At 35.4% G+C, this 27,379-nt stretch overlaps 1 long non-coding RNA gene across 1 annotated transcript in view; it reads right to left on the reverse strand.

The window, feature by feature from the left end:
* Positions 1-768: 768 nt before the first annotated feature.
* The window catches only part of LOC141580539 (uncharacterized), a 51,144-nt gene continuing 24,533 nt past the window's right edge, over positions 769-27,379 (reverse strand). Inside the window, exon 3 of the long non-coding RNA XR_012512724.1 lies at positions 769-10,181. This is a non-coding gene — a long non-coding RNA (uncharacterized LOC141580539). The remainder of the gene's footprint in view (positions 10,182-27,379) is intronic.

The following is a 27,379-nucleotide window of genomic DNA, read 5'->3' on the forward strand; positions in this document are numbered from 1 at the left end:
AGAGTTCAGAGAAATATCCATGTATTTACAGCCAACTGAGTTTCAATGAGAGGCCAAGGCACACAATGGGGAAAGGACAGTGCCTTCAATAAATGTTATTGGAAAAACTGGATATCTGAATGCAGAAGAAACTGGACCCTTGTCTCATACCATATACAAATATTAACTCGAAAAGGATTCAAGACTTAACTAGATGACATGAAACTAAAACTACTAAAGAAAACACAGGGAAAAATCTCCACAATATTGATCTGGGCAGTGATTTTTATTTTTTAAAGATAGGACCCTAAAAGCAAAAATAGACAAATGGGACTGCAACAAACTAAAATGCCTCTGTACATCAAAGAAAACAATTAACAAAATAAAGATACAACTCACAAATTGGGGAAAATATGTTTGCCAATTATACACTAGAAAAGGAGTTAATAGCCGGGCGTGGTGGCTCACGCCTGTAATCCCAGCACTTTGGGAGGCCGAGGCAGGTGGATCACAAGGTCAAGAGATTGAGACCATCTTGGTCAACATATTGAAACTCCATATCTACTAAAAATACAAAAAATTAGCTGGGCATCGTGGCATGTGCCTGTAATCCCAGCTACTCGGGAGGCTGAGGCAGGAGAATTGCCTGAACCCAGGAGGCGGAGGTTGCGGTGAGCCGAGATCGCATTGCACTCCAGCCTGGGTAACAAGAGCGAAACTCTGTCTCAAAAAAAAAAAAAAAAAAAAAAGGAGTTAATATCCAAAATATATAAAGAACATACAACACACAGAATGAGGAATAATACTTGCAAATTATTCATTGGGTAAGAGGTTAATATCCAAAATATGTAAGGAACTCATATCAGTAGCAAGAAAACAACCCAATCAAAAATGAGCAAAGGACCTGAATAGAATTTCTCAAAAGAAGATATATATACAAATGGCCAACAGGTACACGATAACATGATGGATATCACAAATCATGAGGGAAATGCAAATTAAAACCACAATGAGATATCAGCCCTTACCAGCTAAAATGCCTATTATAAAAAAGGTGAAAGATAAGTGTTGGTGAACCCTTGCATAGACTCAGGGGAATGTAAATTCATGCAGCCAATATGGAAAACAATATAAAGTTTCCTCAAAAAATTAATAACGTAACTACTTTATAACCCAGAAATACCACTACTGGAAATCCAAAGGCAATGAAATTATTATGTTGAAGAGATGTCCACACTTCCATATTTACTGCAGCATTATTTACAGTAGCCAAGATATGGAATCAAACTAAGTATTCATCAATGGATGAATGGATAAAGAAAAATGTCATATATACATAGTGAAATACTACCCAGTCATAAAAAGAAATAAATTCTGCCATTTACAACAACATGAATTAACTTGGAGAATATCATGTTAAGTGAAATAAGCCAGGCACAGAAAAACAAATCCTGCATGGTGTCACTTACATGATATCTACAAAGTTGGTCTTCAAGAAGTAGAGAATATAATAGTGGTTACCAGGGCTGTTGTGGTTGGGGAAGTGATGGTGAAAGGATGCAAAATTTCAGTTAGGAGGAATCAGTTAATAACAGTGTATATTATTTGTGAAATTGCTGAAAGAGTAGATGTTAGTTGTTCTCACCACACACACACACACACAAAGACAACTGTGTGAGATAACTCATATATTTAGTTGTATTTAGTCATTTTGCAATGGATGTATATTTCAAAACATGTTATACACTTTTTATTTATTTTTGAGAATGAGTGTCAGTCTGTTGTCCAATCTGGAGTGCAATGGCATGATCTCAGCTCACTGCAACCTCTACCTCCCGGGTTCAAGCGATTCTCATCCTTTGGCCTCCCAAATAGCTGGGATTACAGGCATGAGCCACCACACCCAGCTAATTTTTGTATTTTTAGTAGAGACAGCGATTTATCATTTTGGCCAGGCTCATCTTGAACTCCTGACCTCAGGAGATCTACCAACCTTGGCCTCCCAAAGTGCTGAGATTACAGGTGTGAGCCACGGTGTCTGGCCTACACTTCAAATACATATAATTTTATTTGTCAATTTTTAAAATAAAATTCTGATTATAAAACAAAAGTTTTACTAAAGCTTGTAAAAATTCCATCTAAAAGTATGATGATCTCAAAGAAGAGAGTAAAGATAAATCCAGTTCATTGAATTTTCCAGTGATGTATGTTAATTACAAGAAAATAGTGTCAAAGAAAAATATCTACAGCAGCAAAATTATTTTAAAAGTCCCTTTGAGTGAGCTGTCTTATTATCGCTTTCTGATTTTGATTCCTTAATCATTCTTCTTTACCTCGAGGTCATACAGAGATTATCTTGAATTTTATTATTCTATTTTCTAAATAACCTTCTCTGCCTTTCTGCATATTCTCTAAGACTACTATTACATCAGTGTTTTAAGCCTTTCAATCTAGCTTTCCTGTTTAGCTTGTATTATATTTTTATCTCTTCTGATCTTTCTACTGTGTTTTCTGTAATTCTTCAATGTTGCATTCTATTTCACAAATTCTCTTTGTGATCAATATAGAGTTTCTTCCATGTGTTGACTTGAAATTCCAAAAGCTAAATAGGTATGCCTATTTATCTAAAGAACTCATAATGCTTCTTTGCTTATTTTATTTTTCCCTTTTTATAATTTCTTCTTATATGATTATTTCTCCATTTAATATTTTTGAGTGTTTTAAAAATTAGTTTAAAGAGATCTCCAAATTATTGTACTGCTCTTTAGATTTTATTGGGCAGGAGTTCATTCCCAATTGTTTATTACCCATCTTAGTGTTACACCAGAAGTAAATGGTTTAATTTTACATAAAAACATAGACAATAACAGCTATAAAATTAGTGGAAACTGACTGAACATTCTGACCAGTATTCCTCTTCAAAACAAACACTTTAAAACTCCCAAAAAAGCACTTGTTAAGAATGTATAGACTTTTCAAGAAGAAATAAGTAAAAACACAACAGTTTCTGTATAACAGAGTCCTGGAAGACCACATCTCAAAAATAGCAAGTGAGCCAGCAGTACAGCCACATCTATTCAATCTTATCTGCAATTTGCATCACCTCTTTTTCATCACTGTGACAGCTGCATTTGTTTATTTCTTCTCCATCCTCCACCAACAAAATAGAAGAAGATGCCTTACATGGCCTTAATTGGAAAATCGTCGCCTGACTTGGTGGAAAGTGTTAGTAGTAGAGTAAGAACTTTGAAGGCCTGGCCAACACTCTGGCAAAACAGCTTGATAATATCCATGAAAAGACCAGATGTAACAAGCATAATATGGTGGGGTCTCTAAAAATAAGCAACTATGGTACTGGAGCAATATCCTTGTGAAGTCAGACTAGTTTGCTACAGTATGAACTATATATTTTTACTAGTTGGTAGCTTATATTTTAGGTGGAAGAATTTTAAAAGCTTATATCATCAGGTTATTTCTTTCTTGAAATGAAGCCAGTATAATTATAAAGATAAAATCTGCCTGGCTTTAAAATTAATATGTTTTGTATAAATGTGCATAAAAATTAACTTTTGAATCTATTGAAATATCAGTTACAGTTGGGTTGCAGAATTAGTTGAGCTTATTTTGTGGTTGCCTAAAACTCTGCTTCTCTTATGAATTTTAATGAGAAACTGTTTATTCCATACCTGCCAGCATAACAATTTTATTTTTAATAGAAAATCAAACCACCATATATATGTCTTAAATATTTTCAGAATATCCATGTGATTTTTATGGTTACAGTTTATTGTGTATTATTCTATTACATAGTCTAAATAAAGACCATTTATTGTGAATATTCAGCACCATAATTAAAAATAAAACCCCCTACTCTTCGTATGCCTACCTAGCTCATCATTCTGACAGGTTTCTCTTTTACATCCTATTGTGATCCATTACTGCAAGATTTTTCTACAGATTAAAAAAAATTTAACTAGCGGTTGCCACTTGGACACAAGAAAAACATGTTATTAATGAAATGCCAATCAAGATGCTTTGCTAAGTCTAATTCAGGGAGTTGTTACTTTCTTGATTCAGCAGGTGGTGAAATTTTAGTGATGAAGTCTTTTAAAATTAGAATTCACATATATATATATTCAAAATATGACCTCAGCAAGGCAGCACGGAAATAGTTTTCCATCCTCTGTGACTGAGTTATTGTGAATTTAAAGGATTGTTTTCCTCCCAATTTTTTTCTGTATTTGATGTGACTGTCTGTCTAGCAGTACCATTTTCACAGCTAATCTATGATGAGTAAGATCACCAAATGCTGGTTTTACAAATTTTCTCCCACCTACTTGTCAAGTTTTTATTTCAAGTAATTCCTTTTGAACATACGCATATATTCTGAGCCATTAAGCTAACCACAATGCCTATTATATTCTTTAATCATTATAACTACCAAATAAGGTAGTTAATATTAAAATACTCATTTTCAGAAGTGAAAAAAATATAGCTTTGAGAGATCAAATAACTTGCCCAAGGTCATGATTATAGTAGTAACTGCTTAAATTGTGATTAATATCCAGATTTGTTTTATTTCAACAGATCTCTATATTCAAAGAGATATGCTAGAAATGCAATTCTGTGAATTTCATAAACAATCTAAGAAACCATTAAGACAGTTTTGTGTAGTGGTTTAGAGTACGTTTTCGTGTAACAGTCTCATACAGGGCATGAACTATAATGGGATTCTAGTTTGAATAAAATTGATATAAAATTCACTTGGAAAAGGATAGAAATTTGCATACGGATTGGATGTTATATAATAGAGAATTATTTTTTCTTAGATGGGTAATGGTATTGTGGACATATAAGATAATGCCATATGTAGGAAATACATGCTGAAGCATGCAGGGATGGAATGTTATGTCGTACAGAATTTCACATGTTTAGCAAATATACACATGCATAGATACACAGGCAAAATCAGTATGACAAAATGTTAACAGGTGGTGAGTAAACAGGCATTTCTTATACAGTGCTTGTAATTTTCCTCTGTTTAAATTTTTTTCATAATATAAAGGTGGGCAAAGGGCCAGGCAGGTTGGCTCAAGCCTGTAATCCAAGCACTTTGGGAGGCTGAGGTGGGCAGGTCATGAGGTCAGTAGATCTAGACCATCCTGGCTAACATGGTGAAACCCCGTCTCTACTAAAATACAAAAAATTAGCTGGGTGTGGTGATGTGCACCTGTAGTGCACCCAGAGAATCGCTTGAAACCCAGAAGCAGAGGTTGTAGTGAGCTGAGATTACTCCACTGCACTCCAACCTGGGTGACAAAGCGAGACTCTGTTTCAAAAAATGGGAAAAGTAGAGAAGGAAGAAGAATGGGGTGAGGGGACAAGAACTGAACTAAGAGAGGAAAGAAGAAAGAAAGGGAGAAAGAAAACAAGGGAGAAAGAAAAGATATCACGCCAAAAGTCACACTCTGAGCTTGAATTCTTCTTTACCACTTATTCTCTTGAGAAATGTTATGTTACATTTATGGGCTTTATTTCCTTGTATGCAAAGAGGCAATAACAGTAATAACTACTTTTATGAAGATTCTAGCACTTAGTGGCTACAAAACACAACTTAGTGGCTACAAAACACAACTTAATTATTACTATTCAGCATTTTTGAAAGAATATTAGGATGTGACTATCACTAGAGCCCATGTTTTAGTTTGTATTATTTGGAACTCCTTTGGGAACTAATCTACATAGGCTCCTAAAAAACAAAGTAATAGAAATGTAACTATGGCCACAGGAAGGTTTTGTTTTCATAAGAATAATTTCAATAATAATTTGATTAATTATTGAATTTTACAGCAAACCATATACAAGAACCATCAAAGTTGGTGGTTACTGCATACTGCTTGGTGTAAAAGTCAATAATTAATAAAAATCTAGACATAAAACTTAGATGGGAAAGCTTTTTTGGCTATAAAGGAGAAGAAGTCTTGAAGCAGACAGATATGTAATTTAGGCATAATTTTGAAGGGAATTGAAATAGTAATTTAAACTGAGTGTGAGATCTCTTTAAATGAGAATATCAACATCAGCTAGTGGTTTCTAAGTATTCAGAAGCATAATAGATGACACTTAAAATATCAAATGAACTCAGAAAGCACAAAAGAAGTTTAACTCATTCTCTAGAAATAAGAACTGAAACTTTATCACAAAGCAAAACAAATGCAGGTTTTCTCATAGTAAATATGATCCGTGGTTTATCGGTCTGCAGGATTTTTTTTTTTTGCATTCATGTATTTAGTAACACTTACATGAATATGCACAACTAAAAGTCATTACTAAAAATGCCACCTATAAAACACCATCATTTTTATTATGTATAATATTTACTTTCTTATAAAAATAATTTACACAGCTTTGGAGACCTTACCAGGATTTCTTCCATCTTCTAGTTGATAAAGCAGTCTTCTCTGTTTGAAAATTTAATCAAGGCACTGTTAAAAACTAAAATTTCTAAATAGTTATAATTGTAACCAGAATTAAGATGCTTACACCAAGTTCTTTTTTTGTTACTTTCATAGTATTCCTATCCTCCTCCACCTCTTCCTCCTCAACAATCCCTAGTTTCTCCTTGGACACTCAAATGTCCTGGGGAGGTCAACTCCACCACAGTTCATAACCTAATATAAGCGGATCATCAAATTTCATACCAGTGGCTACAGTGACTGGATTAACTCTAAGCATGTGACTTAAACCAATTCAAGTGGAAAGAATCCCAAGGGTTTCCTGATAAAGCTAGGAGAGCTATTGTTCACCCTTTGTTAATGTACCCAATAAATTACGACTGGAGATACTGAAAGCCATCTTGGATCCCAGAAAGTAGTCAGTCATAAAATAAAGCTGAATTGTGGAAGCTGGACCCCAGAGATGGAAAGAAATCACGTTTTAGATAGCAAGGCAGTGCTAAATGATTACCCTTGTTCAAAATTAGCACTACCTCTAGATATTTTGTTTTCAACAGACAAAATAAGTTTTTCATTATTTTTGCTAGTGGAATCTTATTTCTGTTGTTTAAGAACAGAAGTGCATGACATTAGATATCTATCCTATGGGAACTAGCATAAGCCACACAGCTTTGGCTTCCACGCTGAGTGTTATTGAACCTGACCCTTATTTGAAAATTCTTAGAAAGCCAAGTCTTCAATCATGAGTAAACAAATAACTCAAAGCAAACAAGTTTATTTGCAATCTCTAATTCAGAAATTTATAATATCAGAGTTTGTGATTAGAAAATAAATATTATTTCAATGGTATGCCATCATCAGCATTGCTGCTAGCACCCAGTCCCCTTTTGGTTTTGATTTTGCATTTCTCAAACCAACATTAACACGAGAGATGAGCTTTTGCATAAACCTCCAATCAAAATTACGTGAATCAGTGTTTTGTTTCAGCAAATCCCTAAAGATTACATTAGTTGGCATTATGATTCAGTGTTTGAATTAGAAGACCTCAAAGGCTTACTTACCTTTCATACAAAATTCTAACTATGTCTCTATACTATGCATCTAATACAGGGGTGTCCAACCTTTTGGCTTCCCTGGGCCACCCTGGAAGAAGAATTATCTTGGGCCACACATAAAATACAATAATGATAGCTGATGAGCTTAAAAAATTGCAAAATTCTCATAATGAATCTTGTAATCTTTTAAGAAAGTTTACAAATTTGTCTTGGGCCACATTCAAGGCTGTCTTATATCATACAAGCTTGATATAATTTATGCATCTATATAGGTATCTAAATATGTATTTTTAGGATGAATGCCTTAATTTCCAGCCCCTCACTTCTGTTTCTGCTCAGCTCTGCTGAAATTACCTCCCTTAAATCTGCTCACAGTCTGATTCAGAGAAATGGTTTTCTGAGGATTGGCTCAGAATTCATTAGGATTGCACAGATACTGAAAAATATATAAATAAAGTTGGATGTTACTTAGTTTACTGGAGCATGACTATTTTATGATTGCTTTATATGAGTAAAATGCTTTTTTTGGTTTCCTTAGCAAAGAACAACGTCTTGAAATGTCTCTTCTTTCTCAGTTTCTCCCTCTCTGTGTTCACCCCTTCCCATCCTCATAAGACTTAAATCAGTCTATAACCTGTTTTGCAGCTCTATGTGCTATATGATAAATGTGCTAATAACCTTGAATTCTTTCCAGCCCTCCTTGGCTTCAGATCAGAGGAACCTTTCTTAGGAAAGCAAATGGACTTTCAAAGATTAGAATTACCACTTAGCAGATACATGGGAGCTAAAACCCACAAGCCTTGAGAAGAGATTTTTTAAAAAAACTACTGATTCTTGTGATGTCTTCCACCTTCCGTTTTCACTAAGAGTCACTTCCCCTTCTCTGACAGTTACTGGTCAGCTCTTGCTCCTGGAAGCTGGCTGGCCTTCCTCCGTCTTACACAAGACAAATACATGCAAGGCAGTTTCTAAATTGCTTCCCTAGCCTAGTTCATTAAACTCACATTCATACTTAGCCCTGATTCTCTAAGTTTTTGATCTGAGATTATTTTTTCTGGTTTGTGGGTCTAGGTGTCAACTCTTACAATATTTGCTCAGCACCATTCCTCAGATTTAAGCATGTATCATCGTAGACCAAAATTTACCTCACGTACTTTGATAGCACAGGGTTTCCCTAAATCAGTGTACTACTTGAAGGGAAGGAATTACAAAGATGCTTTTGTACATTACAGCAGAATAATTCCTGAAGAATAAGACTACTCTGTTATAGAAAAATTCAAACCCAATATCTCTAACATAGTATTTCTTGGTTAGACTGTGCTAAATGAAAACTTATGAAGAATATATGATTGTGATCATTGCTCTAAAACACAATTTGAGAGACTAAATTTTGGAAAAAATTCCAACATTGTGAGCTTTCTATAATAAATAAGAGACTTGGACATAAATAGGAAATATTTATTTACTTTTGGTTTCCTGTTTAAAACCTTTTGACTCGTTTTCTCTTGTTGAATTCACTGTATTTGAGAATAAATGGTAGTTTCTGACACCCCTGATCACTTACAGAAAAATGCTTCCTAACTGCTAGAATTTCAGTCTCAACCCAGTGCATTCATGTGCCTTATACTTCACATTTTCTCTTATATGTTTCAGAGGCATTTCAGGTTTGTTTTCCCAGTCTGACTCCTATACCTTTCCCTCTTCCCCAAACCTTTTTTCTGTCTTTTTAATCCAAGTAAGAAGTACTCCTATTGTTCCACTCACACAATCTAATCTGAAAATGTGCTCTTTTTGTCATGTCCTCGTAAAAGTCTATCAATCCCACTTCCAAAATGTATTTCAAAATCATCTACTTTTCCCAATCTCTACTCTAAATCAAATCACTGTCACTTACATCCTGGACTGTGCAATAGCCTCCTTATTTTTCTCCTCTTGCTTCCCTCCAATCCATTATCCACATAGCAAGGGCAATCTTAAAATTTAATGACTCTGCTGCAAACTCATTAGTAACTCCCTCTTGCATGCTGGATATGACCCACATCTTTAACATGGTCAGCAGAGTCTCACATAATCTGGCCCTTAACAACATTTCCATCTTCATTTTATAATATGCTCCCAGGAGCTTGCCACAATCCAGCATTCTAGGTTTTTTTTTTCTTTTTTCCTTTTTTACGATAACTTTAAAGCACTCAAAACTCTTCTCTATTGTCCTTAGGCCATGCTGTTCCTCCTGCCTGGCACACACTTCCTTCACAATCTTCGCCAGGCTAAACTAAAATAACGCTTCCTGACACATGTACATTTACAACTTTTTAATAGTGTTGCCTGATAATTCTTGCTGGAAGATTTTCTCTGGCCAACAAAAGTTAGTCAGCCCATGTAAGAGGCAGGTCATGAGTCCTAAGAAACTAATGCTTTCCCTCCTCCTCATTCCAGGAACCGCCTCCAACCAATGACCTATGGGAGTGAGTGGTGACTACCCCAGCTCCCTCAACCCTCTGCTGGAACAGAGTATTACACTTTAGCCTACGTGCTGCTAAATGGACTGAGCCCCATTTGCCCAAAAGGTAACCTATTTAATAACATACCTTGAAAAGGGTTTCTTCTCTTCCCTTTTTCATGTCTCCAATCTTCTATCAGTGCACCTCCCAGAGAAACTCCATGTGTCTTCATCACTACCTTGGGTCAGCTTCTAGAGGATTCAAGCATAAAACACAGGGAATTTTGTTATGAAAGAAGAATCATTTATTTAATAAAGTTCTGTATACTTAAAAGCATTACTAGGAACTCATTCTGCATGCTCACTATGTATGTTTTGATCCAAAAAGCATTGACAATTCCAGAATTAGGCAGTAGTAATGTCCAGGTCATCTGCAATTATTCATGTCTCTTTGTATGCAAATCCATATGTTTATGTGAGTTAAATATGTGATTGTTTTAAATGCCTGTGATTGTTTTAACTCAGTTTGAGTTAACTGAGATTATCTAATTATTGATGGATATACATATCTGTACAAATGTATGTTTGCATGAGTTACCTATAGGGCTACTTTATCTGTGATTACTTACATACTTGGATTTTAAAAAATATTATTTTGATTCTTTCATGCTAGGAAAATGGTTTAAAAACCACACCAAATGCACTTTAATAATATTCTACCTTGATAAAACAAATTAGATATAATTTTGAACTATTGAGTACCAGGTAGCCAATCACTTTTTGATTGCTTGTAATACTAAATTTGTCTTCCTAAGTAATGGAAAACCGTGGCTACAAATAAGAACAGAGATAGCAGCTGCAGAGAAATCACCTGAGTAGAAGATGCCAAAACCTATCCCTATGAATGGGCGTTGTGGCTGTTTGTACTCTCCATTGGCAGTCCAGGCTGGCCTTCAAAAAGGCTCCTAGGTCAGCTTGCATTATAGCAAGGGAACTCCATGTCTCTAAAGCTCATCTTCAAAAGTTTGTTGACCTTAGAGAACTTGGGTGTGGTCCTTTGTAAATAAGTCAGTGATATAGATAGAATTCATAGGTTCTTTTAATATAAAGTTAACAGGTATAGTCTATGGCACATTTCTACAAAGGCAGTATTGGCAGTATTTGACTGTCTATTTCTAATTAAATATCTACCACTAATGACTCACTACTTCACCTTTTAATATAACAAGATAGACTTTTATTTAAATTGTCTATTTAAATTTTAACTTCTTGTCTGGGTTGATTCTCTCTCCTCTGAAAAAGCTTACCTATCGTCTCCTTTCTTAAGATTGTGTATTAGGAATCTTATTGTGGCAAGATGGTTGAGGAAGGAATTCTGGTACATATGCTCTGCATTCTTGGTGACCTCCAGTCCTCTGTGCTGTCCCTTGGTGATCTCCAGGACTACATGGTATGCATGAATCCTGAGCTGAGATCTACCAATATGTGGCTCCTCCAGCTGGTCTTTTGGACTGTCCTGCCAGTACTCATGATGAAGATTATGACCACTAAAATTTGTATCCAGTGATGGCCTCCTTATTATTGATCCAAATGTCAATTGCTTCATCAATCTTAGTACTGTCATGTCTCCACACTAAACACACGGGAATTCCCAGTACTGGCCACTTTTTGTAGGCTGTGAGGATCAGGGCCCATGACTACAGATACTGCCATCTGTTGTTGTTATTCCACTTCCATGCCATGCTGGACATGGTAGTGAAGGGTAGCATCAGTTGGCTGTTCTTAGTGTCTTCCTCAATTTCTCCAGGCTTGCTTTCATAGTATTTATTGTCTTCTAATTTTTTCTGGATCCTTTCTTGCATTATTCTTCTCTAATATGAACTTCCCATATGAAACATCCTGTTTATACTCTGCTCTGATTTATTGTTAAACCCTATGCTTATATTCCTCAAGGGGATTCTAAACTATAAATATATTTGAGTTTAGAAACTCCCTTTTTTTCCTCAGCAAAGATTGGTTTTCAAGAAAAATTTCTAGCTATGATTCAAAGATCATTTGGGAAATCAAAATTTTAGCCTGGACTCTGTTTATTTTATTACAACAAAAACACAAATGCTCTTAAAGTAACAGATGTCTCTAAGAGAAAGATCACATTCAAGAATAAAAAATAAAGTTACTGTATTTCAAAAATATTATTTGTATTATTTTTAACAACAAATCACACAAAGATTTACAACACTTCCATAGCCCTACCTAGATTTTGAAGGTTGCTCACTTTGGGATGAAGTTGTGTTTCTAAAAATGTTTTTGTTGTTCCAACTCTCCTTTTTCTTGTCAGTTGACAATAATTTATGAAATCCTACTCTCACAAATTACAAATAAGACAGGGGCCTTCCTCAGGTCATGGAGCACTTTAGTGGAAAAGTCAGAGATTTTCTTTTTTATTACTTAGTGACTAAAAGCAACCCACCTCGAAATGAGAATCTACCAGGGAAATTTTATAAGAAAAAACAGCAATCAAGAGTCTTTCCTAATCTTTAGAAAGTAATGGTTTGTTACAAGATTGACTAAGTTTTGGTGCATGATGTGATTTAGAAGTATGAAACAGTTTTGCAAAATGGAAAGACTTGGCTTTATTGTTAACAATATACTCAACTGTTAAGAAACTTTAGAACATATTGCAGTAGCTATCCAGCTACCCACTAGAGAAAAAGGACAAAATATTAAAGATGTGGAGGTCAAAAATAAACACCTAAAATAATCGAAAGTTTTATTCAACACATGCCTTTTTAAATAAACCTGTGGAATATAATTACGTGAAGAAACTTATGCAATTTCTTTAGAGCATATGATTTCATTTCCGTTGCCAAACTCAGTTATTTTTCCTTTTCCTAGTTAACCTTGCTCCTCCAACAGACAAGAAATATAGAATCCAAACAAAAATGATCTTCTAGATTAATCATAATTATCAAAAATATTTTTGATATCGATTTCCATTTTATATCTGTAAGACCTCAGATTTTGAATTTCACTTCAAAACAAACTCAAGAAGAATGGCTCTTTTCATAAAACGATGGGAGAGTATTATGTTTCTCATAATGGCAAATGACTAAAAAGCAAAAAGCTAGTAGTTTTGAATAGCAGATTAGAGGCCTTTTAATTGTGTCATTTAAAGAAAACGCTTTACTTTCTGGTTACATCAAGCTATAAAATTGCTTCATAAAATCCAAATGCATATACTCAACTATAAAACCTACTACATTATATTGCCCCTCAGTAATTTAAGCCAAATGTTTCTCAAATTATAGATTTTAATTTACCTTTTAAAATTAAGTCTTACGCCAAGAATGTGCATCAAACATAAAATGTTTGAGTAAATCCTGGTATTTGAATAAATTTAATTGGATTTTATTGATAGTATGCCCCGAGCTTTAAAAAGCACCTATTATTTTTATTTCTAATGTATTTTCCTGATAATTTGTTTGATGGCATATCTATAAAAGATACACTGTGTTACCTTAAATGGTAACAGGATAAGAAACTTGGTATTCTAGAGAAATAGAGGATTTCACACTTAGGTTATTCTTTCTGGATAGAGCTCAGGACAGTCAAATAGAAACTTTCTACATTTAGCATTTTTAAGATAATTTATAACATAGGAAATCTTAGATTGTCATACAGGCATTTAGGTAAATCGATTTTCATGGGCATGTACAGAACTTTCAGGTAAAAACTAGAAATTAACAGCAATTATCCAGTCATTCTAATGGTGCCTTTAGATCCATACATAGGTAAAATAACTTGGTACAGCACCAAAGCAATCTCATTAAACACTGTGATGAAATGGTGCATTTTCTAACATCCTTTCTTTTTACATAAAACTGGGACATACCCATGGGGGTGATAAATGGGAAGACAAGTAGAAAACAAATTATAAATATTTAAATCTTCTTAAATAACCTCCACTTGTCTACCGAAGTGCTTAAGCAGTAAATGCATGAAACTGATGATTCTTATGGTGGCCATGGCTTGAGAGCATAAAAACACAACAGCAGGGCCTGGGTGGTCCTGGGGGAGAGGGATATTATGTCAAGTTATGCAAGAGAAACCTTAGATCAGACTGCCTCAGGGAGCTGAGGAGCCACATCATAAAAGTAATTTGAGCCCATAATAAAATTGGAAGGAAAGTCTATCCTAAAACACTTAACATCTAAAACATATCTGAAAAAGTCTGTTACTGAACCAAAATCAAAGCCCTTAAGCTAGAAGTAAGGTTCAAGCAATAAGATGCAAATTGCCTGCAACTAGGGGCAGAGGTAGATCAGGTAAACATTCTTGAACAGATGATGCCACATTGTTTAATGTAGGAGAGTAAGAGCAATGATAATATTGCTCATTAGTTCACTCATTCAGCAGATATTCATTTGCTGAGTTCCTACTGCATACCTGGTAAGTTTTGGGCTGTGAGAATATGTTATGAAAAAAAAAATGTCCTCATGCAGATTAAACTTTAGTTGTGGAGGACAGAAAACAACAGAATAGAACATATAGTGTGCTAGGTGGTGATAGGTATATGGAAGAAACAAAGCAAGTTAAGGAAGATAAGAAGTATCGTGTGAAAGGAGTAGGATGCAATTTTAAATGGCATAGTTGAGAAAGTTTTCACTGACCTGAAAAAGGTAAGCAAGTCATGCATATTTTCTTGGAAGAGTGGTCCAGACAGAAAGAATATTAGGAATAAAATCCTGATGCAAGAATATCTTTGGCTGGAGAAAGAACAAGAAGGCTAATATAATTGGAATGGCATGAAAGAGGTGGGAGATAAAATAGGGCTCAAGTGATACACAGTTTTGTAGACTTTTCTAAGAATCTTAACATGTACAATGAAATCTTCCATATGGCTTCCATTGTGAATGAGATGAGAGACTATTGGAAGATTTAATAGATAAGTGAGATAATATTTTTTTAGGGGACCACTCTGGCTGCTATGCAAATAACAGATTATGGGGAGGAGGCAAAAATAGAAATAGGGAATCTGGCTAGGATGATACAGCAACAATCTAACTAAGAGAAGATTACAGCAGGTGGTGATAAAGGAGGTGGTGAGAAATTATCAGATACTAAAGCAGGTTTTCCTGACTTTAGGACTACTGAAATTTTGAGGCAAATTTTTTTTTGTTGTGGAAACTTCCTTGTGAATTGTAGGAAATGTGTTTTTTCATCTTTATAAGTTACAATTTTAAATTTTAAATTTTGAAGTACATATTGTATATATTTATGGGATATATAACATGTTTTGATATAAGCATTCAAAGCATAATAATAGTATCATAGAAAATAAGTATTCATTCCTTCAAGCATTTATCCTTTGTTACAAAAAGTCCAATTTTTATTTTTAAATTTACAATTAAATTGTTATTGACTATGGTGGCCCTATCATGCTTAGCAAATACTAGGTTTGATTCATTTTTTTCTATTTTTCTTTTGTACTCATTAACCATTTGCAATCCTCTTTCCCATTTTCACTACCCTTCCTACACTCTGTTAACCATCCTTCTAGTCTCTATCTCCATGAGTTCTAGTGTTTTGATTTTTAGATCCCACAAATAAGTGAGATCATATGATGTTTGTTGTTCTGTGCCTGGCTTATTTCCCTTAGGATATTGACCTGCAGTTCCATCCATGTTGTTGCAAATGACTGAATATTATTTTTATGGCAGAATAGTACTCTGTTATATATATGTACCACGTTTTTAAAATTTATTCATATGTTGAAAAACACTTAGGTTACTTCCAAATCTTGGCTTATAGTGAAGAGTGCTGCAATACATATAGGAGCATAGATATCTCTTTGATGTACTAATGTCTTTTCTTTTGGGTGTATAGGTCCAGCAGTGGGATTGCTAGATCATATGGTTGCCCTGTTTTTAGTTTTTTTGAGGAACCTCTAAATTGTTCTCCATAGTGGTTACTAATTTAGATTTCCACCAACTGTGTATGAGGGTTCCCTTTGCTTCATGTCCTCACCAGCATTTGTCATTGCCAATCTTTTGGACAAAAGCCATTTTAACTGGGGTGAGATGATATCTCATTATACTTTTGATTTGCATTTCTCTTTCAATCAGTGATGTTGAGCAGTTTTTCATGCCTTTTGTCATTATTTCTCTTTTCAGAAATGTCTATTCAAATCTTTTGCCCAATTTTAAATCATATTGTTTCCTATAGAGTTGTTTGAACTTCTTATATAATCTGGTTATTAATTCCCTGTCAGGTGAGTAGTTGGCAAATATTTTCTCTAATTCTTTAGTTTATCTCATCACTTTGTTGATGACCTCCTTTATTGTGCAGAAGCTTTTTAACTTGATGTTATACCATTTGTCCATCTTTGTATTGGTTGCCTGTGCCTGTCGGGTATTCCTCAAAAGGTCTTTGCCCACTACAATGCCCTGGCAAGTTTCTCCAATGATTTCTTGTAGTAGTTTCATTGGCTGAAGTCTTTAATTATTTAAATCATTTTTATTTGATTTTTGTATATGGCAAGAGATAGGGGTCTAGTATCATTCTTCCGCATATAGATATCCTTTTTTCCCAGCAACATTTATTGAAGAGATTATCTTTTCCCCAGGTATGTTCTTAGCACCATTGTCTAAAATGAGTTCACTGTAGGTATGTGGATTTATTTCTGGGTGCTCTGTTCTGTTCCATTGGTTAATATGTCTGTTTTTTTTTTGCAAGGATCATGCTGTTTTGTTGACTATAATTCTGTAGTATAATTTGAAGTCAGGTAATGTGATTCCTTCAGTTTTGTTCTTTTTGCTCACAATAGCTGTGGCTATTCTTGGTCTCTCATGGTTCTATATAAATTTTAGTATTGTCTTTTCTATATCTGTAAAGAATGTGATTGGTATTTTGATACAAATTGCATTAAATCTCTAGGTTGTTTGGGGGTAATACGGACATTTTAACAATATTGCTTCTTCCAATCCATGAACTGGAATATCTTTTCACTTTTTGGTGTCCTCTTCAATTTCTTTCATAAGTGGTTTACAGTTTTCATTATAGAAATCTTTTACTTCTTTGGTTAATTCCTAGGTATTTAATTTTATCTGTAGTTATTATAAATGGGGTTACTTTTTATCTTCTTTTTAAATTGTTCACTGTTGGCAGCTAGAAATGCTACTGATTTTTGTCTGTTTTGTACCTTGCAACTTTGCTGTATTTGCTTCTAATAGGTGTGTGTGTGTGTGTGTGTGTGCAGTCTAGGGTTTTTTAAAAATATAAGATCATATCATCTTCAAATAAGGATAATTTGACTTCTTTCTTTCCAGTTTGGATATCCTTTCTTTATTTCGCTCATGTCATTGCTCTAGCAAGTACTTCCAGTACTATGCTGAGTAACAGTGGCGAAAGTGGACATCATTGTCATGTTCCAGATTGTACAGGAAAGGCTTTCAGTTTTTCCCCATTCAGTATATTACCTGTGAGTCTGTTGTATAAGATTTTATGTTGAGGTATATTTCTTCTATAACCAGTTTTTGAGGTTTTAACATGAAGCGATGTTGAATGTTATCAAAAGCTTTTCCAGCATCAATTGAAATGATGTTATGGTTTTTGTTCTTCATTCTGTTGATAGGATGTATCACACTGATTGATTTGCATATGTTTAACCATTCTTGCATCCCTAATAAATCTCACTTAGTCATGATAACTAATGTCTCTAATGTGTTGTTGAATACAATTTGCTAGTATTTTGCTGAAGATTTTTACATCAATATTCATCACAGTTATTGACCAGTAGTTTTATTTTTTTGATTCCTCTTTGTGTGGTTTCAAAATCAGGGCAATACCATCCTGTAGAATGAGTAGGAAGTATTCCCTCCTCCTCTGTTTTTCACAACAGATTGAGTGGGATAGGCATTATTTGTTCTTTAAATGTTTGGTAGAATTCAGCAGAGAGGCCAGCAGATCCCTGGCTTTTCTTTACAGGGATACTTATTATTATTATTATTATTATTATTATGCTTTGTTCTTGTTACTTTTTACTGGTCTGTTCGGGTTTTGCATTTCTTCATGGTTCAATCCTAGTAGGTTTTATGTGTCTAGGAATTTGTCTATTTCTTCTAGATTTTTCAATTTATTGGCATATAGTTGCTTATAATAGCTACTAATGATCCTTTGAATTTCTGTGATGTATAACATCTCCTTTTTCATCTTTGATGTTATTTATGTGGCTCATCTCTTTTTGCATAATGAGTCCACTTAAAGATTTGTCAATTTTACTTAACTTTCAAAAACTAACTTTTGTTTATCTTTTGTATTTTTTCATTTCAATGTTATTAATTTCAGGTATGATCTTTAAATGTCTTCTGCTTATTTGGCTTTGGTTTGTTCTTCCTTTTCTAGTTCTTTAAAATGCATCATTTAAAGCTCTTCTTCCTTTTTGATGTAGGTACTTAAACACTGATGAACTTCCCTCATAGTACTGCTTTTGCAGTATCCTGTAGGTTTTGATATGTTGTGTTTTAATTATAACTTGTTTCAAGAAAAATTTCCATTTCCTTCTTAATTTCATTGACTCACTGTTCATTCAAGATCATATTGTTTAATTTTATGTATTTGCATAGTTTCTAACATTCCTTGTTATTGATTCCTATTTTATTCTACTGTGGCAGAGAAGATGCTTGATGTTACTTCAGTTTTTTTTTTAATGTTTCATTACTTATTTTGTGACTTAACTTACAATCTATCCTTGAGAATGATCCATATGCCAAGGAAATGAATGATTCTGCAGCTCTTGGATGAAACATTTTGTAAAAAAAAACTAAGATTCATTTGGTTTATAGTGCAGATTAAGTTTGATGTTTCTTTATTTTCTATATGAAAGATCTGAGGTGTTAAAGTCTCCAACTATTATCATATTCATATCAATCTCACTTTTAGGTCTCATATTTCCTTTATATATATTGGTGCTACACTGTTGAGTGCATATATATTTAAAATTGTTATATTCTTTTGCTGAATTGAACCCTTTATTATCCTTAGCAAACTAACACAGGAAGAGGAAACCAAATAGCATATGTTCTTGCTTGTAAGTGGAAGCTAAAAGATGAGAACTCACAAACACAAAGAAGGGAAGAACAAACACTGGGATGTACTTAAGGATGGAGGGTAGGAGAGAGAGGAGGAGAAAGGCTTAATACCTGGGTGATAAAACAATCTGTACAACAATACCCCGTGATGCAAGTTTACCTATATAACAAAACTTTACATGTGCTTCCAAATCTAAAATAAAAGTTTAAATAAAGAAAACAAACCCCAATCATCTGTTGCCTGAAAGAAACACATCTCGCCTATAAAGACTCACAGACTGACAATAATGGGATGGAAAAAGATATTCCATGCCAATGGAAACCAAAATAGAGCAGGAGTAGCTATATTCATGTCAGACAAAATGGATTTCAAGACAAAAACTGTAAGAAAACACAAGGCCACTTGTGTCTGGGCATTAAAGAGTTAGGTATTTATTGTAGTCTTCATAGTCTGGGTCTATTTGTACCCATTCTTCTTGGGAAGGCTTTCCAAATACTCAGAAGAAATTGAGTGTTATAATCTAAGCTTTATCTGCTCCAGAGACACCCTGAGCTCAGAATCTGTGGTTCTTGCAGACTCCTAGAGGTACCAACTTCATGGTCTTGGACAATATCTGGGAGAATTCACTGGATTATTGGGCTGAGACCTTTGTTCTCATCTCATACTTTCTCTCAAACAGATTCTGTCTCTCTGTTCTGAGCTACATGGAGCTAGAGGTAGGACAACACAAAGCACCCCAAGGCCACCATTGCTAGGACTGTGCTGGGTCAGACCTGAAGCCAGAACAACACTTGGTCTCACTCAATGCCTGCAGTAACTGCTCCTTGGCTACTGCCTACGTTTGTTCAAGGACCTAGGGCTCTATGATCAGCAAGTGGCAAAGCCAACACAGCCTGTTTCCTTCCCTTTAGGGGAGCAAGTTTCACCAGACCAAGGGTAGGACCAGAGGTGCTATCAGGCAGCCAGGTACTAGAGTAAAGACCTTACAAGTCTAACTGGTATTCTATCGTACTGCACCTGAACTGGCACTCAAACCACAAGATGCTACTGCATCTCTTCCCTCCCCTTTCCAAATGCAAAGGAGCCCTGCTCCATGATCACCACCAGCACAGACCCTTCGGGAATACTGCCAGACTACCACCAATGTTTTCTTAAGGCCCAAGAACCCTTCACTCAGCTTGTGGTGAATGCTGCCTGGCCTGGGACTCATCCTTCAAGGAAGTGGGTCCCTTCTGGTCCAGAGCAGGTTCAGAAATACCTTCCAATAGGTAAGGTCTGGAATTGGGGACCCCAAGAGCTTGCTTGGTGCTCTACTGCTCTGTGAATGAGCTAATACTTATGGTGTAAGATAAAAAGTCCCCTTTCCCTTTCCCTGTGCTTTTCTCAAGCAGAAAGAGGTTCTCTCACCATAAACATCAATTCTGGGAATGTACTGAATTTCACCTGAAGTCAGTAAGTCGGTCTCACCCAAGGCCCTCAATATAGTACCTGTTTACTGCACTGGTTATTCAACACCCAAGTGCTCTTACAGTTAGCAAGTGATAAATCCTGTCAGGACTGCATCCTTCCCTTCAAGAAAGTAAGTTCCCTTCTAGCCCAGGGTGTGGCTAGAAATGTCTTCCCGGGGCTAAGGCCCAGAAAGGAGGCCTCATAACTCTGACTGATACCCTATCCTGCTGTGGCTAAGCTGGTATCCAAGATGTAAAACAAAGTCCTCCCCACCCTTCCCTGTTCTCTCCTCAAGCAGAAGAAAGGGGTCTGTTTTAGAGCCATGAGGTGTGTAGCCTTGGATTATGGCAGGGGTAATGCCAGGACACCCTAAGACACCTCAGCTTGTTTCTCAGTAAGTTACATGCCCCTCCACATGGCTCAGTGGCCCTAAGTTCAGGTCAGCACTAAGACTCGCCTTGCAGTTGCTATTCCTGTGGTCTGCCCTGCCTTTCAAGTTTACTTAGGGCTCTAGAGTACTTTTGCCTATTCTGGTGAGACCTTTGTGGGAAGTTAAGTTCTGACCATTGAGATCCATGATTTCCATCTGGGTAGGGGTGGGTTGAAAGCTCCCTCAATGTCAAGGCATCAGCTGAAGTTTGGTCCGGTTTTTCTTCCTGCTTGAACAGGGCAGTGCTGAGTTCAATGCCTCACAGTTGTGGTGCTCTCCCTCTACCCATCACAAGAAAATACTCTCTATACCATGCTGCCCATGCCAGGAAGTGGGAGAGGGTGGTGTCAGTGATTTAAGGCTTCTTTCCTACTTAAGTACCTCTTTCAGGAATATAAAGTTAAAACCAGGTATTATGAAAATTAACCTGATTTTTATGGTTCATATCAAGGTGCTTTTTTTTTTCATGTCTAGATTGTAAATTGATGTCTTTGTGTGGGAGACAATGGGTGGAGCCTTCTATTCTGCCATCTTGCTCTGCCTGAACTTGCTGTAGGATATTTAGCAGCATTCCTGGTCCATACCAATTAAATGAAAGTAGCAACTTCTTTCCCCCTTATTTGTGGCAATAAAAAATGTCTCCAAACATTGCCAAGTGTCCTCTCAGATAAAAAAAAATCAACACTGGTTTAGAATGACTATTATAGATACATTTCATAGTCAAAGCCAAAAAGGACTAGAAAGAGATATGTCCAATGTGATGCATTAATTGGAAGACAATTAAACTTTTGTCATTATAAGACAAAGCAAATAATCCAGGGTGTGTTGGTGAACATTTTTTAATGAACTAACCCAGGAAATAGCCTTGGGGGGTGGAAGCATTGCCATGCCAAATATATCTGATTTATTAGCTAGCTCACAGAACTGAAACAAAATTTCAACTTGTAGAAAGGTAGAAGGAGAATATGAAGACTAAACACCAATTTTAAGAACACAAAGCTCATATTGTATGCTTTACTTTAATTTCTCTCTCAATGAAGAAAACCTAGCCATATGGCTACATGGAATGTCAAGTTTTGCATTTATTCTCAAACTGGAAATACATGTAGGCAGTCAAAATGTGGGTAAAGGAGAGTCTATAACTAAATGAAAGGTTTGACAATGAGGGATAAATTGCTGTCTCTTCCAGTAATGTCTCAAACTTTTGGTCTGATCAACTAAAAGTATCCTGTTTCCTTCCTAGGAAAAACTGGTAGAATATGTTTATCAAATGTAAATGATCTAATTGCCCCAATTAAAAGCAGACTGGTAAACTGAACAGAGTCAAGACCCACTGGTATGCTGTACTGAGGACACTCATCCTCCCATGCAAAGACACACATAGGCTCAAAATAAAGGGATGAAGGAAGATTTCCCAAGCAAAAGGAGAGCAAAAAAGTGGGGGTTGCATTCCTAATGTCTGATAAAACAGACTTTGAGCCAACAAAGATCAAAAGAGACAAAGAAGGGCATTACATAATGGTAAAAGGATCAATGCAACAAGAAAAGCTAACTATCCTAAATATATATGCACCCAATGTAGGAGCACCCAGATACATAAAGCAAGTTCTTAGAGACCTACAAAAAGACTTAGACTCCCACACAATAATAGTGGGAGACTTTTAACACCCCACTGCCAATATTAGACAGATCAACCAGACAGAAAATTAACAAGAATATCCAGCACTCGAACTCAGATCTGGAACAAGTGGACCTAATAGACATCTATAGGTCTCTCCACCCCAAATTCACAGAATATACACTCTTCTCAGCACCATATCATGCTTATTCTAAAATTGCCCACATAATTGGAAGTAAAATGCTCCTCAGCAAATGCAAAAGAATGGAAATCATAACAAATAGTCTCTCAGACCACAGCACAATCAATTTAGTACTCAGGATTAAAAAATCATTCAAACTGCACAACTTCATGGAAACTGACCAATCTGCTTCTGAATACTACTGGATAAATAATGAAATGAAGGCAGAAATAAAGGTGTTCTTTGAAACCAATGAGAATGAAGACACATGTACCAGAATCTCTGGGATACCTTTAAAGCAGCATCTAGAGGGAAATTTATAGCAATAAATGCCCACAAGAGAAACAAGGAAAAATCTAAAATTGACACCCCAACATCATGATTAAAAGAACCAGGGGAGCAAGATCAAACAAATTCAAAAGCTAGCAAAAGACAAGAAATAACTAAGAGCAGAGCAGAACTGAAGGAGACAGAGACATAAAAATAAATAAATAAATAAATAAATAAAACCCTTCAAAAAACCAATGAATTCAGAATCTGGGTTTTTGAGAAGATCTACAAAATAGATAGACTGCTAGCCAGACTAATGAAGAAAAGAGAGAAGAACCAAATACATGAAATAAAAAGTGATAAAGGGGATATCACCACTGATCGCAAATAAATACAAACTACCATCAGGAAATACTATAAATACCTCTATATAAATAAACCAGTAAATCTAGAAGAAATGGATGGATTCCTGGACACTTGCACCCTCCTAAGACTAAATCAGGAATAAATCAAATCCCCTAATAGACCAATAACAAGGTCTGAAACTGAGGCAGCAATAAATAGCCTAGCAACCAAAAAAAGTCCAGGACCAGATGGGTTCACAGCTGAATTCTACCAGAGGTACAAAGAGGAGCTGGTATCATTCCTTCTGAAACTATTACAAACAATAGAAAAAGAGGGTATCCTCCCTAACTCATTTTATGAGGCCAACATCATCCTGATACCAAAACCTGGCAAAGAGACAACTAAAAAAGAAAAATTCAGGCCAATATCCATGATGAACATTGATGTGAAAATCCTCAATAAAATACTGGCAAACCAAATCCAACAGCACAACAAAAAGCTTATCCATCACAATCAAGTCGGCTTCATCCCTGGAATCCAAGGCTGGTTCACCATACACAAATCCATAAACGTAATCCATCACATAAACTGAACCAAAGACAAAAACCACATGATTATCTCAATAAATGCGGAGAAGGCCTTTGACAAAATTCAACAGCCTTTTATGCTAAAAACTGTCAATAAACAAGGTATTAATGGAACGGGTCTCAAAATAACAAGAGCTATTTATGACAAACCCACAGCCAATATCATACTGAATGGGCAAAAGTTGGAAGCATTCCCTTTGAAAACTGGCACAAGACAAGGATTCCCCCTGTCACCACTTTTATTCAACATAGTATTGGAAGTTCTGGCGAGGGCAATCAGGCAAGAAAAAGAAATAAAGAGTATTCACTTAGGAAAATCGTAAAGAAAGAAAATTTATTTCTTAGAAAAAGAAATAATGAATATTCACTTAGGAAGTTAAATTTTCCCTATTTGCAGAAGATATGATTATATATTTAGAAGACCCCATCATCTCAGCCCCAAATCTCCTTAAGCTGATAAGTAACTTCAGCAATGTGTCAAGATACAAAATCAATGTGCAAAAATCACAAGCATTCCTATACACCAGTATAGGAAACAGAGTCAAATCATGAGTGAATGCCCATTCATAATTGCTGCAAAGAGAATAAAATACCTAGGAATACAACTAACAAGGATGTGAAGGACCTATGCAAGGAAAACTATAAATCACTTCTCAAGGAAATAAGACAGGACACAAACAGATGGAAAAACATTCCATCCTCATGGTTAGGAAGAATCAATATCATGAAAATGTCCATACTGTTCAAAGTCATCTACAGATTCAATACTATCATGATCAAGCTACCATTCACTTTTTCACAGAAGTGGGAAAAAACATCTTAATTTCATATGAAACCAAAAAAGAGCCTGCATAGCCAAGACAATCCTAAGCATAAAAAACAAAGCCGGAGCCATCACACTACCTGACTTCAAACTATACTACAAGGCTAAAGTAATCAAAGCAGCATGGTACTGGTACTAAACCAGAGATATAGGCCAATGGAACAGAAGAGAGGCCTCAGAAATAACGCCACACATCTACAACCATTTGATCTTTGACAGATCAGAGAAAAACAAGCAATAAGGAAAGTATTTCCTATTTGATAAATGATGTTGGAGAAACTGGCTAGCCATATGCAGAAAGCTGAAACTGGATCCCTTCCTTACACCTTATACAAAACTTAACTACAAATGGGTTAAAGATTTAAACATAAGACCTAACATCATAGAAGAAAACCTAGGTGATACCATTTAGGACATAGGCATGGGCAAGGACTTCATGACTAAAACACCAAAAGCAATGGCAACAAAACCAAAATAGACAAGTGGGATCTAATTAAACTAAAGAGCAAAAGAAACTATCACTAGAGTGAACCAGCAACCAGCACAATGGGACAAAATTTTTGCAATCTACCCATCTGACAAAGGGCTAATAACCAGAATCTATAGAGAACTTAAACAAATTTACAAGAAAAAGACAACCCCACCAAAAAGTGGGCAAAGGATATGAACAGACACTTCTCAAAAGGAGGTATTTATGCAGCCAACAAACACATGACAAAAAGCTCATTATCATTGGTCATTAGAGAAATACAAATGAAAACCACATTGAGATACCATCTGACACCAGTTAGAGTGGTGATCATTATTAAAAAATCAGTAAACAACAGATGCTGGAAAGGATATGGAGAAATAGGAACACTTTTACACTGTTGGTGGGGTGTAAATTAGTTCAACCACTGTGGAAGACATTGTGGCAATTCTTCAAGGAATCATATTGGAATTAAAAATACCATTTTTACCCAGCAATCCCATTACTGGGAATATACCCAAAGGATTATAAATCATTCTACTATAAAGACACATGCATACATATGGTTATTGAGGCACTGTTCACAATAGTAAAGAGTTGTAACCAACCCAAATGCCCATCAATGATAGACTGGATAAAGAAAATGTGGCACATATACACCATGGAATAGTATGCAGTCGTGACAAAGGAGGAGTTCATGTCCTTTGCAGGGATATGGATGAAGCTGGAAACCATCATTCTCACCAAACTGACACAAAAACAGAAAACCAAACACCACATGTTCTCACTCATATGTGGGTGTCAAATAATGAGAACACATGGACATAGGGAGGGGAACATCATACACTGGGACCTGTCAGGGGGTGGGGGATAGGGGAAGGATATCATTAGGAGAAATACCTAATGTAGATGATGGAGTGATGGATATAACAGACTACCATGGCACTTGTATGCCTATGTAACAAACTTGCACATTCTGCACATGTATCCCAGAACTTTAAGTATAATAATTTTAAAAAGGTAGTAATGGTTCAGGGGAAACGCCAAGAGTTCAGTTTTGACCATATTAAGTTTAAGATACTTGCTTGACATCTATGTAGAAAGTGTTTTGAGAGAACGACCCAAATAACTTAGGAGAGTTTGGAATACAAATTAAAATTTCAGAACATGGGCTTGGGAAATGGATAAGCTCACCAAAGGGGTGTGTGTGTGTGTGTGTGTGTGTGTGTGTGTGTGTGTGTGTGTGTATGTATGACTAATGGATTCTAATAAGTCTTGGTATCCTCTAATGCTTCTAATTCAGGAAGATGAGAAAGAATTAACACATAAAACTGAGATGTAGCAGCAAGTAGAATGGAAATTATTATAGAGTCCCAGAAGCTTAGTGAAAGTGCTTTAAGGAAAAGAAAATGGTCAATTATGATAAACCCTGCTAAATCAGTATGAAGAATTAAGCATCATGATCTTAGAGCAATTTTGGTGGCATAGTGATTTTGAAAAGGAAGTAAGAAAAAATATGAGAAGAGAACTGGAAACAACTGTCATAGTAACTTGCCCAAGGTGTTATATTGTAATCAGAGCAGAGAAATGGAACTGATGTTGCAGGCTGGGGGTGGGGGTGGTAAAGAGGTTTTATCATCCAATAAATTCTATACAATGTTTCAATATTAATGTGAAATATTCCCCAAACTGGAAAATTTATAACTTTTGCTTTTTTTCCAAGTACCTCAAAACTTAACTAGCCTGAGTTCTGTAATGAATACCATTTTATTCTTATTTAAAAGGTGATACGGAAAATTTTATATTTTCATTTAGAAAATGAAATACATAAAACATAAAACTTTTCTATTTTAAATCCTATATAATATTATTTGAAATAATAAGGTTGACATTTCATCAATATGTGCTAGCATGGCCATCTTCCACTAAACATTTTCCCCTAACCTGATAATTTTTGTATCTAGCTATATGCTGCTTACAGTAGACAAAATCATAAAAACACAGAAAGGATGAATTTCAAAGAATAGAAAAAGAGATAAGCAAATATTAACAAAATAAAGACTGGTGTAACTATAAGAATACAAAAAACTAAGGCAAATCCATATTGACAGATTAAAAAAGGTTAGTAAGTAAAGTAATTCAAATTATTTAGAAGATAAAACATTTCTAAACTTGTATGTACTTAATA

This window comes from Saimiri boliviensis, chromosome 1, assembly GCF_048565385.1.
Source record: "Saimiri boliviensis isolate mSaiBol1 chromosome 1, mSaiBol1.pri, whole genome shotgun sequence".
In the NCBI taxonomy this organism is placed as follows: Eukaryota; Metazoa; Chordata; class Mammalia; order Primates; family Cebidae; genus Saimiri; species Saimiri boliviensis.